The sequence below is a fragment of the Eupeodes corollae genome, chromosome 3 (genome assembly GCF_945859685.1).
Source record: "Eupeodes corollae chromosome 3, idEupCoro1.1, whole genome shotgun sequence".
Taxonomy (NCBI): Eukaryota; Metazoa; Arthropoda; class Insecta; order Diptera; family Syrphidae; genus Eupeodes; species Eupeodes corollae.
The window spans coordinates 104320731-104328439 of record NC_079149.1 but is presented as its reverse complement, the minus strand read 5'-3'; the positions used below and the strand labels follow the sequence as shown (position 1 = coordinate 104328439).

The window sequence follows — 7709 nt, the reverse complement described above, 5'->3', positions numbered from 1 at the left end:
TGCGAGCATGATGTGGTTATAAATGGTTCTTTGTTCTCCATTCATTATTGAGACATTGCAAGCAACAATCGCTTCCATTTCTACAATATTGTATTGTAGTCCACGAATCAAATCAGTGTCTATTAAATCAGATGCATTTCCATTCGGTGAATGTATACCGAAAAGGCTGAATGGTTAGTTGGCAATGATAACGCAAAGATCCTCAATGCTTCATTGTATTAGGTTAAATGAAGGTTTTTGAAATACATTAAAAAATTAAAATATAATATTGAAAACAGGAATTTAAAAATTAAATTTTGGATTAAAAATCAGATCAAACTCAAGGTTTTCTCAAAACTGCATATAGAGTGAAATAAAGACTCATAAAATTAGTGAGATTTTCCAGAAACTCATTTTGTTACATTTTCAACTAATTCAAACATAAAATCTAGCAGGAATAATCGGTGCCAAATTACAAAAACTAGGCAGTAATATATAAAGTTAAAGGACGATACCATATTTTCATTTCCTTCAGATAATAATTTAAATAGTACTTAGTAAGAAAATAAAAAGAATTAAATACTCGTGAGAGCTTTTTATCTAGGCTTTGCTTTTTTTATTCAAAAGTTGTCAGGCATAATACTCATGCTTATTTTGGGTCTCGAACGAAACGTTGATTCGAGTGACTAGGTCTATTCGTTCGAATGAATTTTGTTAATTTTGAGATTCGAATGAAACATATTCATTGCAGAAAATGAACCGAAATATACCTTATTTTGAAGATAAGCTGTTCTAAATGATATGATATTTTGATTTGATTTAGTGTAACCACACTAAATTTTTATTTGTCGAAGAATCTTATTTTTAATTCAGAGTTTGTCACAGTTTAACAGTGTCTGAATTGAAAAATTAATTGAACTTAATAAATTTTAAAGAAAACATTCAAGACATGAAATTAAACATCTGTTCAACTAAAGTAACCATTTTGGTTTAAATTTCGAAGTTGTGTTTATACCGTTCAAAATGTTATGTATATTCGTCACACATGTTCACACTTTTTTTAATTTTGGACAAAGTAAACAATGTCAATAGTTCTGTTTCTTTCTCAATAAACGGGCATTTAAATATGTCATGGATAAGCTTTCCATCGAGATACAGGAGGAACTTCTTTGTCCATACCGCATATTAAATGCTAGCTACAACCTTGCGCTTTTTTGCCCAAGGAGGCTACCAATTTGCAGTTGGAAAAGATGCGACACTTAAGTTGTCCCAATCATCGGTATCCAAGTGTATTAAAATAGTTTTAAATAAACTTGAAAAAAAATCGTCAAAATAAAGGATTTCGTTTAATTATCGTATAAAAATTGTTAAAACTTACATGTTTCTTTAGCTATTCAGCAAAAGATATCTGAAAGACACAAAAATGACATTTGCTTCGAATCATTGGAATGTTTTTTTTTTTATTGAACTTTCGATTGAATCAGCAAACTTTCAAACCGATCGAATCTCAAAATAAAATCTTTTCGAATTCAAATAACTTTCAATCAGTTGTTGATAGTTTTCAGTGATTTTTCTGAAAAAACAAAATCACCAGGACATTGTTTCTTAAAATTAGACAAGTTTTTAACACAAACAATTGTAAATTAGTGAAATGAATATTAAATATTAGAGTTAAAAAATAAAATGTGTAGCTTTTTGATTTAAGACCTATCGGCCAATTTATATTGTTATGTCTATTAATTCTGTATGCAATTTAAATGTTTTATTTGAGTTATTTTTAAGATCAATAAATATTTCCTTTGAATTTTAAGTGAAAAAGTATCATTTTTTAAAAATAAACCTATTCATAAAACTGATTCCGTCGTAAAAACCTAAAGTAGTCAAATTTAGTATTTTAAATTTGTCTGAATTTTCAATTCTACCATCGTGTTCGCCTCTATCAAAAGTCAAAATATTTCTATCAAAAGTCAAAATATTTCTATCAACATTTTGTGTTTTAACTGATGCATCAACTTAAAAAATATTTTTTTTAACGTAGAGGTTTAAAAATCAATCCTTTTCAAAAAATATATTTACATCAAATGTATAACGTTAAAGCCATATTTAACAGCTTTAATTTTATTTATTTTATTTAATTTAATTCGTTAAAATCTAACGTTAACAATATTTAAAAAAAAATTCTTATAATCTAATAATATCTAATATCATAATTTATATTAATTATACAATATCGTTGAAAAACATAAGTTTAAATTGTTTACATTTTATATTATCATTTACAGATTCTAAACAAAAATGAAATTCGTTATAAATTGTTATTAACTGATTGAGAGGGCTACATACACCATAGTTTGATCTGCTAAATATTTGAATAATAGGTTGCTGTCGCCTTAAACTTGCACGACTGAAACTGAAATTTAATTTACTTTACTTTACTAATTGTGTTTCGTTTTAATTAAGATTTTTAGTGTAAATTCCACTTAATTGAAATGTATACGAAATAAAATTGTTTAAATATTTCGTGCATATGTTAATTAGATTAAATAATCTCGAAAATGATATGATGGAATGCAAATTATTCTGTTTTGAATGATGGGTACCGGAAAACTCATTAGACTTATGTTAACATATAATTTTCCATTTAAGCAAATTATAATTGAACACAAGTTTTTAATTTTTTCCGAAGGTTTCAATTTGAATTTTTATTCTATGAGCAAACTGAAAGCAATAATATTTGTATTCAAATGAAATAGCTCATCCTCCATTTTAATTTGCCAGACTTTCTTACATTTCATTCCATAGAAAAATTCTTTTCGTGGAAAAAGAACGAGGAATCCTTGAAGCTGCAAGTAAGCTTATAACTCAAATAAATGCGATAAGATCTTCCTCTGCTCTGCTCTGACTCTAAGTATCCAAGCAACCACACATCCGGTTATTTATATTCAAAACGATGAAAAATCAAAAAAACAATAGAAAAACTTTTCAATGGAGCTGGAGCTTATATATGTTCGTCGGTGGGTAGCTCGTCGTCATTTTAGTTATGTTGGGTCTTCTTATAATTTCGCAAAATCAAAATGGCTGCTTCCTTCAATACATATATACAAATATGGCAACGTTAACATTTTCATAGAATGCTCCCAAAATCAGTGCAAGCAGGCGGCTAAAATCCTCGCCCCAAATATCAGAAATCACAGCTGGAGCAAGTGAAATAGCAGCATTCCAAACCTGAAGTAAATATTTAGAGCTCCACCTATAGCATGCCTGAGATTGGCCGGGCGTTCAACCCCCATCATACCAATACGTACGTCCAATGGATGGATACAGTTACAAGTATCTATCTCGGGGCCCCCGTTATGTATAAGAATTTTGTTTTATGCAGCCGTACAAGCTTTTTACTATACCCCTTGAGTGCGCAGGATTCCGGAACGCGATGATGCGGGTGCTTTTCACCACAACGTTAGTCCTTGCGATAGATGAAAATTTCCTTGCTGATAGTGTTGATTTTTTTCTTGTAAGCTTAACTGCTCGCAGTCGCCTCTCCGTTGAGGCTGCTATATACGGACTTTACCTAGTCCTTCGATCCTAGCCATCCAGTGTGGTGCACTCTATGGAATATTAGGCAATTCCGCTCATATCCTTGAAAGACCCACTTCAAGGGAGTTGGAGTGAAACGCAACATCCTTCGTGTACAGATATATGAGTAGGTACCTCAAATTGTTCCGAAAACGTGTTGTACATAGATAGATGGAAAATGTTACAGTAACTCTAGTACCTGTGTTTTGTGTTCTGTTCTGTGATTAGTCCTGGATGAGTGAGTGAGTGAGTGCCGTCGTCCTGGAGCTCTTCGTGCTTCGTGTCGTGTAATGTAACTTCTTTTTTGTTGTTGCTGTTGTTGTTTTTTTTATTTGTTTGTGGGAAAAAATCTATGAAAACCCGGGTTTTTTAAATTAGTGAAATTGTACTCCTTGTGTGTGCTCCTTTTTGGGCCTTGAGCTCTCGTGTATATATAAATTAATTAACAATACATAATATACTTCGGGATTTTTTTTTGGCTGAAGCAAAATGCAACATCGCTTATAGCTCTCAGACAGAGTTCGACTAGAACAAGGAACAAAACTCTGTCTGCATGGAGTTAGCGGTGGATAATTTTTTTGTTGAATTTGTACAAATGTTAAGTTTTTATTTTTAATAATTTTAACAAAAAATTATTTGTTTTATTTTTGTATTTTATTTTATCTCAAAACCAAAAGATTTAAATATAGAGAAACGGGAAAAATTTGACTTTACAAAAGTGAACTTTAATAAAAATGTAATTAAAATTAAAATAAAAAATGTATTTATTTTTGTTTCAATTTTAAATAAATTTACTATTTTCGGGGTTATAAATTTAAACAAATTTCCTATCATATTTTAGATCGTACAAAAAAATGACATTCCGTAAAAATGACTGTTTGTGAAAATGAAAAGTGAAAAATGGATAAAAAATTGATTTGAATAAAAATTTAAAACAAAAAAGTATGAATAATTGGATAACACTGTTGTGAAACATCGCATCACATCCCTTAACATTTTTGGAATAACAATTATTGGATTATAACTTATCATGGTAAATTTTACTCACTTTGCATTTATATAAGATAATAATAGTTATGGTAGTAAATTCTTACAGATTTAAGTTGTGATACTTACTTTTAAGATTTAAGATAAATCAAAATTATTTTCTACACAATTCGTCATTTATAATAGGTATAAGGTATTATATCAGTAGATGGTAACAGTTACGCAACGTTGCGTAACCGTTACAACACACAACAGGGTGTCTTACATAATTGTTTTTGAGGATGAATAATTTGAAGAGAAATATACATTAATGAATAAAAACCTAACTTATGGTTTTGAGCAAGAATTGTGACGTTTATGTGGGTTTGGTCGATAATCATAAATGAGCTTTTTTAAAATATAGTAAACGTAACATTTAACCTTACACCACTGGTTATGTTTTTCACAATACAATTCTAGAAAAAAAACAACATAATCTTATAAATAATTGTTCATTCTAGTTTATTATTTTGTTTTATTTCATTTTATTTTATTTTATTTTATTCCATTTTACTTTATTATATTTTATTTATTTTTTATTTTATTTTTTAATTTATGTTATTTTAGTTCAGTGTATTTGATTGTTTTTTAAGAAATATGTAAAATTGAAAACATTATTTCTTTGTTTGTATGATCTTTATGTACTTAAATAGGGTTTTTGTATTCCAGCTTAGTATTTCGAAACCACCTAAAAGCTTTAAATCTATATGCTTGGATACAAAAAGCTTTGTACCAATAATTTACTATAGGTACATTCCTGATTTAAGCTCTTTATACCAACAAAATCTGGGGCTTATTGAAGCGTAGTTTTCGGACTATTTCTCCCAATTCAGCATTTTTTTGATTTATTCGGTTTAGGCACTACTTTTTTCAAAATTGTAACAATATTAATTTTATCTTATACTGGTAGTTGGTCTGGGCAGCTTGGTTTGTGTATTGATTTGCCTTAACGCAGGCTTGCCTGTGCGTTCGTGTTGTTTCGTCTGAGCTTTGGTTCGTCTGTGTGTTGGTGTTTTAGCTCCTTTCTTTGACTTTACAATACATCTAATTTTTAGTACGGACCACACACTTTTGTTGTTCCCTAGACCAAAATTTATCAATCTCCTTGAGTAGGGAAATAGGTGCTTTCATATTTAAGAAAGTTGGAGACAATTCTTTGTATGTATACGAAAGTATAGCAGATATTGAAACATTTCTTGAAAATTATATTATTATTTTCACATATATTTAATTTATACCATCATTCAGTTTTCGTATAACACCCCTTAAAAAACTTCCCTTCTAAATTGACCTGCTGAAATGAAGAGTTCGCAGATTTCCAATTGTATTCTTATACAATTGTATTCTTATACAACTATAATCAAACGAATTAGTTTTTACTTTTCAAATTTGAACACAATGATAATAATTAAAACGAAAAAATGCCGGCGTTGTTTTAAAATGGATCGATGATTTAATCAAATGTGTGTTGTCAAAGGGATCAAAATAAGAGCTCATTAATTTCATAATATCGATCTTTTACAAATTCAAAAAATGTGTGTGTAATAATATGATAATAACATACAATATTTAAATCATTGTTTCTGGAATATCGACAAGTATAAAAAGTGCTTTTTTTTCTACATAATGTACAACTAAGCACTGAAGAATTTTTCTGGTAAGAAACTTCCTTAAGCTGATATGAAATAATAAAGTTTTATTTTATTTAATTAATGTAGTGCAAGTGAGATAGTTTGATTCGTGTTAAACAATGAAGAACTAAATAGTTCAGCACCATAAAAGAATATGCTACCTACTTCACGTGCATTTTTTTTGTTTGATTAAAACAAAACTGTATATCTTGTACACAAACATGCAAATAAAGAGACCATAATGAATAATCTTCTAAACCAACTCCTCAACTCAGGTTTTTCTTCTCAAATTTTGACCCGACTCCGATCTCCGATGAGAATCGAGTCAAATCAAGCTCATTTGCACTCGATTCAAGTATATAAAGAATTGTAATGAGCTTCAACACCAAATATTAATGTAGTAGTCTACGAACAAACCCCCTCCTTGAAGCAATTGTTAAATGAACTTGTTTATAAAATCTCAATTTTCAGATGTTTTAATCCCATTTCTTCTTGAAAATTGTCCCTTTTATTGGTTTTTGTTAGTTTTTTCTTGCTAAGTTAATTTTAACTTTGTTTTCACAAAACTTTCTCTTATTTGTGTGTTTTTTTATTACTATTCCGACAAATCTTCTTTCAGCTGTACCAATTTTTAAATACAAAAATCTGGCTACGTTTTGTTGGCAATCTACTATTTATGGAATACCAAAAAAACGCACTTAATGAATGTTTGATGGTGAGGGTGAATTAAATAACAAACATTCTTTTTCAAAACACAAGATTTTAGTTTTCAAAACTTCACAGGTATTTTTGATTACTACCGGTATCATTTTCAAACCCAAAGACCAGAGCTTTCAAAAAATTTGTTTAAGGGGTTAATATTCTTAAATTCAGCATGGATAGAATTTCAAAATTGCGATAACTACTTTTTAGTATTCTAAGTTATCTCAGTTAATAGTGCAATCTGCTAATAACCATTCCTAGTTGGATGTTTTGTATGCATCTAAATAATGGTCCCGTCATCGTTGATTAAAAGTTTATCCATCCGGAGATGAATATTTTTCGCAACGCACTGCCCGTCGGAGGTTCGAGTTGCATACAAATTCGAGGAAATAACAATTCTACACAAATTCCGTTGGCTTCTGGTGTCCTTTTGGTGCAGTTTTGAGTACTCGTTTTTTTTGCAATTAAATTAAATTGGCACATAAATTCAGGATTTATTCAAAAAATAAAAATACTCAAATAAATATTTTCTTAGTATTACTTGCTTAAATTTTCCCATCACCATTGGTAAGAAAACCTACTAACAAAACACTCCGAATCGTGTGAAGTCGGAAATTTGTTCACTAAGCACGAATACCCGGCTTATATAATAACAGTTCAACATCAAATAAAAAATAAGTTAAGTGAAATTTTTAAAATGGAAAAAGTCTTGTTTCTATGTATAAGCTTTGTGTTAAATATAGAATATTATCAAAACAGGCTCTACATGTTGTTTTAAATACTTTTCCAAAAGAAGTA

The 7709-nt window shown here is 29.4% G+C and overlaps 1 protein-coding gene across 1 annotated transcript in view; it reads left to right on the top strand.

Moving 5' to 3' along the window:
* Positions 1 to 4399: 4399 nt before the first annotated feature.
* Positions 4400 to 7709, top strand: part of LOC129950963 (vesicular glutamate transporter 1) — a 44938-nt gene continuing 41628 nt past the window's right edge. Inside the window, exon 1 of the mRNA XM_056062936.1 lies at positions 4400 to 4585. The gene's annotated coding sequence lies outside the window, so the exon portion shown is untranslated. The remainder of the gene's footprint in view (positions 4586 to 7709) is intronic.